Source organism: Callionymus lyra, chromosome 3, assembly GCF_982586985.1.
Source record: "Callionymus lyra chromosome 3, fCalLyr1.hap1.1, whole genome shotgun sequence".
Taxonomy (NCBI): Eukaryota; Metazoa; Chordata; class Actinopteri; order Syngnathiformes; family Callionymidae; genus Callionymus; species Callionymus lyra.
The window spans coordinates 27,464,562-27,478,950 of NC_141820.1; the positions used below are offsets into that span (position 1 = coordinate 27,464,562).

The following is a 14,389-nucleotide window of genomic DNA, read 5'->3' on the forward strand; positions in this document are numbered from 1 at the left end:
TGTTCCGAGTTTGATGACGGTTTTTTTTGGAGCTTCACCTGAAGTGGCATCAGTTTCTGCCTCCAGAAACGTGGCAGCGTGAAGCACTACTTGAATGATAATCTAAAGAACATTCTTAAAACTTTAGAAGAAACAGTAATAAACACACTTTCTATGAGTTTATCTGTGCGAAATACCTGCGTTAAACATCGATAACGGTTATATAGTGGAGACTCAACACCTCTAAAAAAGACTTTAATGTTGAGTTTTTCCTCAGAATTGTGCTTATTTTTAAATCTTTTGCTTGTTTATTATCTAAGTCTTGTTCTTTATTACTTGTGACGTGTCTGTGGAGATGCTCACCTGAGGAAGGAACCAGCAACTCCACCCACCAATGAAGCATCAAGACGTTCAAAAGTCTGCAAGAACAAAACCACAACATTTTTTTTTTTGTAGAACAAGAGGTTCTGGTCTGTTTCCCCTTCATAGATTCATCCATCCATTCATTGTTGTTGCTTTAATTAGGTCATAAGAGACTGTGGCTGTCCCAGCCACCCGGGGCCAAGCACTAGGAGTTGCTTTATTTTCTCACAATCAACACAATGTCTTTTTTTTCCCGAAAAGCTTGTACTTGGGTCACAAAGTCAGTTCTTTCCAATATTATAAGAAAGCTACGCGGTAAAAATGTTGAAAAGATTTGCAAATTAGGGCTGTCATGTAATAAAACTTTAGGAACCAGGTTGTAAACAAATAATAGATAATCAGGTCCAGTTCATTTCCATGGTTTACTGGAACATAGATACAGGAAGTCTTGATCCATTTGATGTCCAAGACCTTATTTGTTAGATAGAACCCTCATTTTGAAGTCCATATGAGGAATGAAGCTGGGCCTCTGAAATGTCAACTAATGAATTAAAGTTATATATAGTACTTGTAGTTAACTCTTGGAAGATTATGAGACGAGGTTATAAGTAGGTTGCAGTAGATTTTGGAAAGTTTGGTGTTTAGAGATGCAACTAGTGAATGTCTATATTGTGATGGAAGTGCTGAGGGTAACGTCATAACAATTGCTCGGCTACACATCCATCGATGGTCACGCGTGTGTTATTGGACAGTAACCTCTAAACAATTGAAACCTAAGAGCCATCGTAACCTTATGTCCATGTGACAGTGATGGGAAATTACAGAAGAATACTTCTTTTAGAGAGACTTCTCTGTACATCATCTCATCACATGACTGGCGTAGATCTTGTCCTTGAGCTGAGACTTGTTTTCTCCATCTCAAGATTGTTTTTCTGGTACTTGAGATGACGCATAGTACAGCTGAGCACATGTCAGGATCTTATGATCATTATGACTATGATTCAGAATTAGTGGTTAATTCTAGTTAACATGTCAAATCCTCACATTCCAGATGTCCTCATCGGACATTTGTCAAGCTCCTTTATTGCCTCCAAGAGGAGCTTATTTAATGGTCCGTATAAACAACTTAAAAAGGTATGAATGGGTTTCAAGGATCATATTTGGGAAATGTTGAAAATAATACAAGGAACAGATGATTTTTGTTGTGTTCTGGATTACCATTTGGATCAGCGTTTATTATTGAGGGACGAGTGTGATGGAGTGTGAGCACCACTTACCGCCACACCCCTTAAAATGTGTGAAAGTGAATTCCAAAATGTTTCAGCCATCTACTGTCCAACTGAACTGATAAGGGATATTCAAAAGCTAATGAAAGAGTGTAATTGTGAGATACATTGAAGTCTCTAGAAACCAGACAGGTGTTGGAGATCTTGTTCACGCTCAAAGGTAGTTTTGTTATGTTCCTTTCAAGGCTGTCAAACCGCTCTGAGCGTCTTGAAAGCATCGAGAACATAGATTGCTTGAAAATTGAAGGCCGCTGAGTCCCCCAAGGGCGTACAAAATAATGGCTTACATGGAGAATAAGCTTATCACACCAACCAAAACGCTTTACATACATCGTTTGTCATTCCGACCACTTTCCACACTGGTGGTGGTTTGCTACGTTTGTAGCCACGGACCCCCTCGGGCAGGGAAGTGTGTCTGTCGAAGTGCCTGGATGATCATTCACGCACATTCACGTGAAGTCTGTGCGACAGTCTCATGGACAGAGCGGGAGTAAAATGATCAACAACTTCAATTTTCGGAAGCATTTGAGCCACTGCTGCCCTAACATATGCTGAGACGTCAGAAAAGGCGTAGTTGGATATCGACAGTTTGGATATCGGCTGATTCAAAAAGGGGTTTCATGGTGAGTTTTAACAGAATTATGTTGTAGATCGACTTATTTCAAGGGCTCCCGGTCCTAGTGGAGGTACAAAGTAAGGCAAGGACTATTACTGACAGTGGTCAAAGGGAACTAAGAAGCTGCTACTTCCTTGGTATAATGTTTTCCTTACAGATGTCAAACCACCCATTAAAGTGAGTCAAGACCGTTCTTTGGCGTCTGATCACTTCCACTCTAGCCAATGAGAATTTTGCTTTCATGAAGCGTCTCAGAAGCAGCTTAAATAACCAGGCTTTACTTCCCTTAAATTACACAAGCATTCTATTTTGGAAATCTTGTCAGTCAAGAGTATAGCGGATCAGGTACAGGGAATGCGAATGCAGTTTCTAAATAAATCGCTGTGCAGATTTTGAATGGCAGAACATCAATGTCATGTGTAGTATCTATGGTTTGAATGGTATAGATGAAAACTATCGTAGAGATTTGGAATCTACCGTCATACTGTGGCAATGCAACTGGAGCTGTAGATGAATCCAGAATCATTCGGCTGCTCATTGTATTTATTCTACAGTACATAACTTATCCATTCACGGATTCAATTCATACTGTGATATGTAGCACAAGAGACTTGGTAGGTCTGGTAGCTGTCCTTAAAAGGTGTCAACCAGGAGGGTCTTGAAGGACCAAAAAGCATGGAATGAAGATATAGATCGGCCCAGTCTCCCTCAGGACTTCCTGATAAGGACACCGTTCAAGGGCAGAGAAGGTGTGCTCCTTCATGTCAAAGGGTTTTAGGGCTGTCTTGGGACTGACTTATCGCAAAGAAGTAGTGATTGATGCAGAGCCAACCACAGCTTAGCAAGGAGGGGATTTTTATTTATTTATCCATTCCTGCTGAAATTGTGATAAAAGGACATGGTGACCTAAGTCTTCCTCTAGGGAACCCTGGGTCGTGTGGCGGCGGCGCATTATTCTAAGGGAGGAACTTTAAACGATTGAGCCAAGACTCCATTAAAGTTCTGACAAGGCCCTGTAGAATTCCCTCTAAGCGCTGCCAACGTCCTGGAGGGTTGCATCAGCCTCACAAACAGGAGTGCGCGCACACACACGGGGATCAAAAAGTGTATTCTCCTGCGATGATGATAGGCCACTGCATCCGGGACGTCCTGATTGAAGAGGAGACATCTTAGGCGGCGGTGTGTTTGTGTACAGAGGCTGGGATGGCTTTTTAAGCTTTTTAATGCCGTTTGTCTTCCTGTGTGATTATATGCCGCTACTGCGAGTGTGTGTTGTTGTAACTCGCTGCATGTTTTTTCATGAGTCGACTTCTCGAATCATGCAAACTTCGTCTAGATGATTTCCTGTGTCCTTCCCTAAAACCCAAAGGTCCAACTCCCATCAGATAATATTCTGGTCTCCCTGGCTCAGGCATGTACGACCAGAATCCTCCCCTCCCCTCGTCCCGCCCACAATGTAAACTCTCACCCTTCTTCTAGAACCTGCAGGGTCACGACCTCTTGTAAAAGACACAGAGAAGGGTAGACGTCCAGTATCACACAGTGGCTTTAATGAACACATTCTGAGCGAAAAGCCCGGAGTCTCGCGGCACTTGAAATGGGTCTTCGACATGCTAAATGTCAGGGGACGGAGCAAAACGAACTCCAGACAAATAACTTTTAACGATTGCTTCATTTATAGCTGTCGCAGTGTCTGTTCCCATGACTTCCCTGCAGGCGCTCTCCCGCATTCTTTATCCGTCTACATCAAATCAGATATAGAGCTGGGAGGCGTGGAATTATTTTGAGCCCTTTTTCGCCGTGTTGTGTTTAAATCTGTAGTCTATCAAGTCTCATGTTTTCACTGACAGTGGGTGGTTTGTTGGAATTTGAATGGACTCTCTTAGGTGCTTGTTAATTTTATGGCTAGAGTTTTTATAAGATGCTTTGTCCAGTTAAATAATAGGAGTAAAGGATTAGCCACAAAATGATCCACATTTATACTAACTTTAGTTAAGATTATTCTAGCCTGAACACTAAAAATAGTGCTTTATTATTTCACATTTAAAAGTTACCGCTGAGTCTGCAACCGTATCTCTTTACCGTATTATTTCCGAAATGTCATGATCGTTCAGGATTTTGTTATTAACATTTTTTAATTAAGTATGACATTGTAATGCTATGTTTCGCGGTCTTTTTAATTGGATATCCTGAAGGCATTTGCAATATCAGATCTTTATTTTATTTTTGAAATTAATGCTGACTGCCTTTATAGTATTCGTTGTCATGCTTAATTTCTGATGTAAAGTAAGATATTTTCAAATCCCACTTTAGAGTAACTGGTCACGGTCAAGATAAAGAAAGATTTATTTCAATATTTCTTGTTAGTGAACAAGATTACAATAGGATTGTTCCCTCCCGTGTTGAAAAACCATCTTGTTTTATTTGGAGCTATTAAGCATGCCACCGGTATAATTCTGCTAGTTAGCGAGAGGAAGCTGTTTAATAGAAGCTTTTCTCTGCCACTGTTGGGCGAAAGATGTTGCCCTGTTAAAATTCTGAGTCATGGGTTTTTTTGGGCCACAATCAAATCCATGAACAAACGTAATCGGTGAGGCAATTTCCCTAGATTTGCCCTTCTGCCCGTGGTGTGTACGTTTCAACACTCAGACCAAAGATGGTCACACCTTCTGCATACTATTGTCTACTGAGGAGTTTTGGTTGTTTGGATGGAAGTTGTGTTTGATTGAAGCATCAAGAAAGCATCGTATCGTTGCTGAGTTGTCTTGGAATCTTTGACACTGACACGAATCTTGCCAGAGGCCATTTTGCTCAAGACACAAGAATATAACATGCAATACTGTCCAGCTTAACAAGTTAATTTCGTCCTTATATGAGACTGGAGAGGGTTGTGTTAATCAAGTTTTGAGGGATGTGTGCTCACAGCGATGACTCACAAGCTTTTATGAACAGTTGTTAAACGTTAATTTTATTCATATATAAGTCTTGTGTGTACTTATAAAGGTTTTAAATTTGTAAAAATACGCTACAGTTTCTTCTCTGATTTTCACTTGATGCGGGTGGTCCTGGAACCTAACCCCCGAGATTAACAAGGGAACACTTAAGTACACAAGGCTTGCATGCTATACAGCCACAAAACATCAACACTGATATTAGAGAAAAATTAAACTTACATTCTGAGCTACGAGGGTCTTCATATGCATATGAACGAGTGAGAATTTTCAGGGATACATTTCTAAAAAGTTTCTAAAACTTGAGTTTCCAGCGACTGAAAATACTTTCCTGTCCAGCACAGAACTTTTGGGACAACCGGCTGGATCTCCGTGTGGAAAGGCCCTCAGAGACAACGTATCTGGCCGGGATTAGTGCCGCTAATAAGGCAGTTTTCGCCGCGGGCTGCTTGTTTGGTCTCTTTGTGAAGAGCTTCTGGGATAGTTTGGAGTCTGGGAGTGTGCTGACACAGCAGCTTTGTTTCCCCACACGCGCCTGTGTCCTTTTAATCCACAGCGGTGATTTGCTTTTTGTTTTAACACTGGCTCATTTGTGGATATCGCTTCCACAAAGGCGGCGGCAGATTAAAGTCTTAGTGTAACACACCTTGTTCCAGATTATTAAACCAAATACGTTTTCCTGCCTTTGTTTTTTTTGTTCAACTGTCCAGCCAGTCGATGCCTTTGTGGGAACAAAGCTGGTTGAAATGATGAGAAAGGTCTTTGGAAAAGAATGAACTTTTTTCTGGCAGGAATTTCTACCAGCGACTTGAAATTCCTCACTTCCCTTGGTCGCAGGCATTGTAGGATGTAACTGCTGAGTGGACACAAGCGACTGAAGGTTTCACTGAGGAAAGTAAACATAAACAAGCTTGAAAGAAAAAAGTAGCTTTTCATTTTCGTAGCTTGTGTTGATGTTATGAAACATTCTATGAAGAAGGATATTATTTGAACCCGAAAACGTTCGAACATCTGTTTGAGTTTTATCTTCAAATGTAATTAGTGAGTTAATGAAACGTGTTGCAACAAAGCATGAAATTTATGTTTTGAGCTGCTTTAAACAAATGTCACTTTGCTACATTTAATTAGAAATGATGTTGCATTGGTACACACCGATAAACAGTATTTAACAGATCATTATGTATGCAGTACAAGTTATGATATGGATTTAACAAATAGCAACAAACAGCAGCGCACCATAACTATCTGCTGTAGTAGATGTTTTACTTTTCAGTCACAATAGTCCAGACAAGCTGAAAAATGATGATTGCAGAATTATGTTAGTATTTTACTACAAGTCTTAAAAACTGTTAACATAGCAAAGTCCTAGGTTTTGAAAGTGAAGTCCAAATATTAGCTTTCAAATAAATTCCACAGTTGTTGGAAATGCTCGACTCTGTACTCCATTCTTAAGAGAGACGAGGCAATGGCATCAAAGAGTCCGTCTGTGCAGAGAACATTTCTATATCTACTCACCCTGAGGTCATCATTCAAAAAGTTGAGGTTCCAGTGATTTAAAATAACTGAGGACGAAAAGACTGACCAATAATGCAGATACTTTTAAAACAAGGTCTGTGGGCTGTTCTTAAGTAAGTAAGTAAGTAAGTAAATAATGGTTATTTCTAAAGAGCCTTTCTAGACCAGGGTCACAAAGCCCTTTAACAATCAAAAACAATACAGGGTTAAAATATATACTTTAAAAGGCCGAGACACAAGTGACTTAAAATACCCTAAGGGTCAAGGAAAGGTTTTACAACCACACCACCATTTCTGAACGTTGACCACTTTATTCCAGGTTCACCGGGTTTGAACTGTTTTACGTCAAATTGTTTTCTCATGTTTTTGCTACGAAACCAAATAACCATCCATTTTTTCCTTATGGTACGATCTTGGGCAACTGTCCCAGCTACATAGGGCGGAAAGGGGGAATGTCCTGAACCGGTTCCCAGTCTTCCCTGATCACATACAGACACATACTTATCCGCAATTCGTGTCTTCTTTTGGTATCTCTGTTTAGTCCTAGTCATTTTTTTAAACTGTCCCTCGTATACATTCAAAAGCCAGTTGATAAAACGTTACTTTTATTCATCCTTTAAAAGATGAATGCTTATAGATTTGTCACACTTTTTCCTCCACTCAGCAATTTAAAGCGTAGTAAAAAGTAAAATATCTGTCAACATCATCATCGATTTTCTAAATAAGCAGGAACAGCAACAACAAGTGGAGATAATTGTAAAAATACAGCACCTCAGTGAGAATAGTGACCTGGAGTTCCACCTCATCTCCAGCCCCTCCTCTACAGGAAACAAATCTTTGGCTCTTGATGTAAAATGCAAGAGATAGTGTGAGATTTATCGGCCGCTGATCGGAACGAAAGTAATGGGCCTTCATTTAAATGTTAATGTGCCACGCTGCCGCTTGAATTTATAGTTGTGAATCCAAATGCAAAGAAATGTCATTAAATATCAATCAGTCGGGACGTAAATGAATCCGGGGACGAGGCGAGGGCAAAGGTTCGGCCACGGGAACACGTTTCCGAGACATCTATACGCTAATAAACCGTGGCACTCGTCGACCGTGGTCAGTTTTACTCGCAGAACCGTGGCGTGTAAATGGACACTCGGCGTCACATTAAATTACTTTTAATATACGATAAGTTTCTCCAGATCAGTTCATTAAGTTTTATGTGATCATACAAAAATGAATTTTTAACAAGATACACGATTGATGGACATCATTTAACTTTAAATAATGGTTTAAAAAAAAAAATCGCCTTTCCATCCTAAGTCTAAGATTCACTCTTAATGCATATCTCAACTTAAGTCTGATATGGGATAGAATTCCTCTTAGTCTGATTTAATGGCCGAGATAATCCAGCTAAAAGCCAGAGTAAGTCTAAAACAACATATTGCAATAATCACATAAAAATATTGTTTAAGATATTACTCTTTATGTAGCAGTGAAAAAAAAATGTAATCTGAACCAAAGTGTAGTTGTAAATATCTGTACAAAATATTGCAATTAGCAGCTTTCTAACCAACCAGAGCAGCTTTTGATCCTAGATAACTGGGACAAATGATCATATTCAATTTCAGATGAAACCACATTAACTTTTCTTGTTAAACATCAATATCAATTTAATGAATTGAATGTTGCTGTGTTGTGCGTAACTGAAGTTCAAATGATGAGCTTTAAAAAAAAAACGTTGTTCAATCCTCATAATGGTTCCTCTCAAATAAACGCATCACGACCCCAGACCTCAGGCTCAGCGTATTTACGGCTCATTGTGAGACACTCGGTTTGATTGAGGCTGAGAGAGGAGATAACCCCGGAGAGATGGACTTAAAGATAGCTTTTGTTTGTGTGTTTGTTTGTAGTGGAGCGCCTGTGTTGGTGGTGGTGTTGGTTGGGGGGGTGTAGCAGTGGCGGGCCGGTGTGCTCGTCCGCTTGTGTATTGTGAGAGAGTGTCCCGGATGTCCCCCTGGTGTGATCCTTCTTTCCTGCCCAGCTGTGCTGCTAAATCCCAGATCAAACATTCCGGAGCGGTTGGGGGGAGGAACATCCATCGTTGTGAGCAGAGCCGGGTCATTCATCGGGACCTGGATCAGACGATGCGATTTTAATTCAGCTCGTCGTATTGTAAATGAATCTTCTGTGGTCCACATGTAGACACACCTTCTCTTGCACTCCCACTAATGTCAAACTCCAACTCTCCTGACTCACCAACATGTTATAAAAGTTGAAGTCTTCCTCTCCAAGATGCAGTAAGTCTCTCATCATGACCATGTTGTGAACTTATTACTTTATAAAGTTCTCCCCCGTCTGAAATCTGGACGAACGAGAGGTTACGAGAGCCGTGTCCATCATGAGGTCCAGCCAGCTGTAATCACGCCCCGCTTTGTTTATACAAAAAATCCTGTGGAGGTGGAGACTTCCGGGATTGATGACACACGGTGACAAACCTTGATGACGAAGCTTCATGAAGAAGTATGCGTTTTATTAGAGCCCACAAGGTGGCAATACTTTTAACTGTGGGCGCCACCTACTGAGCTCTTAAAACATGACACTTGCTTCATGAAGCTTCATCAGATCATCATGTACAGAAGAACGGGAGACGAGTATCCAGTGTTTTCAAATTAATCTATTCTGTGGGAAAAAAAACTTGCCAAAAGTTAGATACAGTGAGATGTGTTGGTTCACTGCAAGAAAAGTGAGCAAGTCTTCTATATAAGGACTTGTTTTTCTTTCCTTTTTTCCTCTCATTTGTCCTTTTTTTTTTTTAGTAGTTCTTGTCCCTGGAAAGCGATTTAAAAATGTTCAATCAAGTTTTGTCTGTAGAACCTTTTGATTATTTCTCTTTGAATAATTTGTAAATACAATAAGATAATATACATTAACATTACTATTTTATTGTATGCTAACAGTGTATTACTACTACTGTATTATCCTGACTTTCAATATTTTATCGTTTTTTCATCTTCTTAAAAGAAAATGAAATTCTACTTGTATGTCAACATTTTTGAAAAGGAGGACAAAGGCAAGTGAGGAGGTTGGACAAAGTTGACGCTCCAAGAGTTGAAAACATGTGCAGAATGATGGACAGTTTGTCCTTAAACCATCTCTTGGGTAGAACCACATTTACTATTCGAGTAATGTCTGGTCTTTTGCCGTCTGAATGGCCTCGTATGTTTCAATAATCGCCGGGTAATTCACAGCAGATCGACTCTGCTGCCAGACCATCTGGTCCGGGGTAAGTCGGCAGCTCGGGGGCCGAGGGAGCCCGACTTCTCAATGAGACCGCCTGGACGTCGTTACACCTTCTGAATGGATCGGCACAATCTAAAACCGTCACTCCGGTGCACTGGTTAGTGTACTTAAAAAATTGAGATTATCCGGAACAGTCGTGGGTCTGAAACAAGACTGTTTTGTGTATCAGCTGTGTCACACTTAATCACACACGAGGCCAGCGTAGTTTAATACTGTAATAAATTCAATCCTGGACAGAATCAACGTCTGTTTTAATTCACAATTATTGTCCTTCAACATGACAAAATACACTCCATCTTTCACTGAAAAACCTTCCACCTGTATTATTTTTTAAATCGTTTATGATGGTATAGTTAATGTATTTCTTTAAATTAACAGTTTTTTAAAATCCAGATACTCTATGAAGACTTAATACATCACATAAAGTGTCTGAACAATGGACTCCTCAATTGACCTCGATTATTTTTTGTATCAATTAGCATTGACGCAAAAAAGATATTTCCCTGGTGTTTTGAGTTAATATCATGAGCTGACCTTTACGCTGGGCTTGATCAGGTCCCTCGCGATCACACCGGTGCTCAAAACTAAATGCATCACCAAACTCGTGTGGAGAGCGAAGTGGTCACTCCGGCCTAATTTAATGTGACCTTTAATAGAATCCTGCCCGGTGTGAGGCTTTCGTCGCCAACTGGGCTGAAAAAACAAAGAGTCCGTGTGTTTGAATTTTGGTGGAACATTCTGTATCGAAGACAAAACTGGTCATTTGTACCAGGGTTTGCTTGATTTGTGTAGCGTTTTTTTTTTTTTTTGCCTTGGTTGTCACTTCTTTTTTCAAACAACTGAAATTGAGAAGGACTATATCAAATGGCTTTCTTCAGACCACAAAAATAAGGGTTGAAGTCACTAGGATAACATTTGTAAATAGAATAATAAAAGAAAAAAAATACTTCAAATTATCCATATTCGTCCATAATAATTATTTAATTTACCACATATTTTATCCATTTATCCAACCATCTGAGGTTGAGTTACCGAGAATACATTTTCTTCTTGTATAGCTGACAAAAGAAATGTTCTGTCGGGCCAATGTCAATAAATCAACTCCCATATTTTTCACACTGTAAATGTACTTAAAATCCTCAATTTTCTCAAAAACTGACAGTTCGCCTTATGATCTGGTTCATCCTATGTATGAATTCTGGTTGTACCTACTGAGTGACCTCAGAGGGTTGTATACAGTCCAAGGGTGCTCAAAGAAAAATGCCAACATTTTGGTAAACTACCTCAAGGTGGCGTAGTATTTCCCTGCAAGGTGCCTTCGTATAACTTTGCGAGGCTTCATTGTATAACTCCACAAGACGCTGTGGTATTACTGCGCGAGTCGTGATGGTATTACTGCGCTAGCTGCCATGGTCTGCAAAGCGCTGCGGCATTACTCCAGGAAGCTCCTAGTATTACTCTGAATAAAGTTATGCTTTGGAATACTTGTGTTGGTGAACTACAAAACCGCTCCTCAGTCATGCTTTGGATGAGGGTTGTCTGTAATTCCCTCTTTTCTTTTTTCTTCTCCGCACACTAAAACCTTGCGATACTCAATTATACTCTTGCTCATAACTATTCCTGGGTCAACGCAGTCGCATTACACGACCAAGCCGTGGCACGTTTAATGCGCCCTATAATTGGCTGCCCCTTGTGTTTGACCAGTTAATTAATATTGAGCCTTATTAACCGATGAACCTTATGATCCGAAGAATACAGTTTATTGAGTGTAGTCCAGTTACGTTAGCTGTAGATGGATCTCAGTTATCCATACAGGACAGAAGGGATTGTTACGTAAGTTGGAAGAAATAAATTACAAACTTCATACTGAACTGTTACGTGCACCTCCAGTTGGTTGGAGAATAATTCTTCTTCTCTGGTGTGTTCATCAACGGTTGTCACATCAAGTCCTCCACTTTCCTCCTCCTCTCATTACACTTTCATTCAGAGTTTCCTCCCCACACATCTGAGCATCAGTCCTCTGTATTTCCAACTTCTCAAAATGTTCCTACGGATGAACTACTTTCTCATCATGTTCCCTCTGGTCGACGAAGCATATTATCTTCCCCCAGATCCAGGTTTTCAAAAGAGCTTGTAATAAGGGTGACCTCCCTAGTTCCAAGAGGCTCACGTCCTGATCCGGCGATGGTTTGACTTCTCTGTTGTTCTTGTGTGTAATTGTGACGATACGCCGGGGAGTCGAACCCTTCAATCTGTGTTTGAAACACGTCACCAGGCAGACCCACGGCCAGTTCTGCTTTAGCCAAAAAAGGGAAAGATTTCATCATCGGTTTAGCCTTTTTTTTCTGACAGAAGCCAGACACACACACACACATGCACACATGCACACGCACACTGACAGTGTTTCCACTATTAGTCATTAACTCCAGCCTTCACTGGGAGACAATAGGCATCAGTGTCCCGCAGGGTTCTTGAGCAAATGTGTGTGGAGTTTGATGAGAGACACGATGGTATCCCCTGCAGAGATCTACAACTCCAGATCTGATAAGTCTCTGAATCACAGACTCTCGCTGCAGACGCCCGGGGAAAAGCTCCGTCACTGTGGCCTTGGATCTCCGCCTGTAAACCCTCCACCCGTCGCTCACCGTGATCTCATCTGACGCTGTATAATTAGAACGGAGCTTTTGAGACTTTGTCTTGTTGAAGCCCTTTTTTTTTTTTTCGTTGCAAAGCGATTCGTCGTAACAGAGGCAGAAAAGTTTAGGTGCCGAACCGTCGTCGGCTCTCAGAGGCTGTGTTGAGTTTGAATGATTCAAGAGGAGGAAATGGATCTCAGTGACAGACTTTAGCTCCGGGGCTCAAAAATGTACCTGCAAAATAAAATATATTTATTTTTTTGTGAACTTTTCAACCTGTTCTACTGTATCTACATATAAAATGTTTTTGTAATTAATACAAATTAATGATTTATTTATTTAATTTGGGGATAAAAAATATTTTTCATAGCTGAAATTTCAACAAAGTGTAAAATAAGTAAATAAGATTTTTCTATCTTAGATTACCATGCAAGTATTCAAGGCGTTCCAATTCGTTGTGTTGCAATTAAACTTCCGGTCGCTAGATGGCAGCAGTCATGGCAGGAGCGAGTTCCTGTTGATGCCTGAGGACGAGAGGATACAGCTGTAAGTACAGCACATATTTTGGTTTCAAATCAAATGAAATCAGTAACGACTTTATCAACACATGTGAATTGTATATTCTGCAACACCAGAGTCAAGTTCTCGGGCAATACTACAAATATATGCTTGTTACTACAGTATCACAATATATTTTATTGATCACCAGATACTTAAAAAAAAACAACACAATATTCTATAAGGTTTAATCCTTTTATCAGTTCAGAAGATCAGTTTTTAATTTAATTTATTGGTTGTCAAACTTTCAAACATCATCTTTAAAGTGTTTTTAACCTGCCAAGGCCACAGTTTAAGGCCATTTTTCTTTTACAATGGAAGTAGTTTAATCTATATTACTGTTACAATGTTTTTTTATGAATAGGAAACAACGTCCTTTGCACCGGCATATGTTGACTCAGTGCTTTTCTATTTCTGTATTTGTTATTTATGGCCTTCTTGAGCATAAGCTTAAATAGAAACATTCATTTTTTTCGTCACACCGATGTAAACGGTTGTCGTTGTCAACATCCCGCTGTCATGGCAACCACATGCACGCCGACGATCCTGTGGCCAACTCAGTTAGTCTTTAATAAGCTTTAATTTCCTGCGTCGCCTCGTCAATTCATGCTCCGCCGCGATAAAGCGAGGAAGCAGTTGTTGACCAGACATCTGCCCGCTGCTCGTCGTAAACTTACAGATTGTGTTTTTGAGCAAGACGTAGAATATCCGGCGCGGCCCAAGCAGCCGCCTGTAACAGCTTCGTGCTTTAAAATGACATCTGCTGTGTGTCGCCGCTGAAATAAGTAGGAGCCGAGGGAACTTTACAGCCACTCAGCTGTAAGTTACAGACTCCTGAGAGACTGTTGGATCCCTGATTCAGTTGTTCGTAGCGTCATAGTCTGCACCAAATGTATGGATAACTAACCACTACAGTTAATTATTTCTTGGGTTCGACGATCTGTGAGGATGGAGTTTGTTAATTGTTTGTTGCTGTTCGATGACAGATTGGTCCAACACATCCTATGATGCTTCACCTTCTCTTTGCTATCACCGAGCTGTCCTGCCGTTATTACCTTTTATGGCGTAGTATGTTAAAAATCTCTTGCATGTGCTTTTGAAAATGAGGTGCATTTATTGAGTTTTTGACATTCTGAAAGGCAAGAAAAGACCAAACTAAGTGGGTCACTAATTCAATTTAAGAACTGACATGAC

The 14,389-nt window shown here is 40.3% G+C and overlaps 1 protein-coding gene across 2 annotated transcripts in view; it reads left to right on the plus strand.

Annotated features, from left to right (window-relative positions):
• The window catches only part of chst11 (carbohydrate (chondroitin 4) sulfotransferase 11), a 74,404-nt gene that overhangs the window by 367 nt on the left and 59,648 nt on the right, over positions 1 to 14,389 (plus strand). The gene's annotated exons all lie outside the window — the stretch shown is intronic.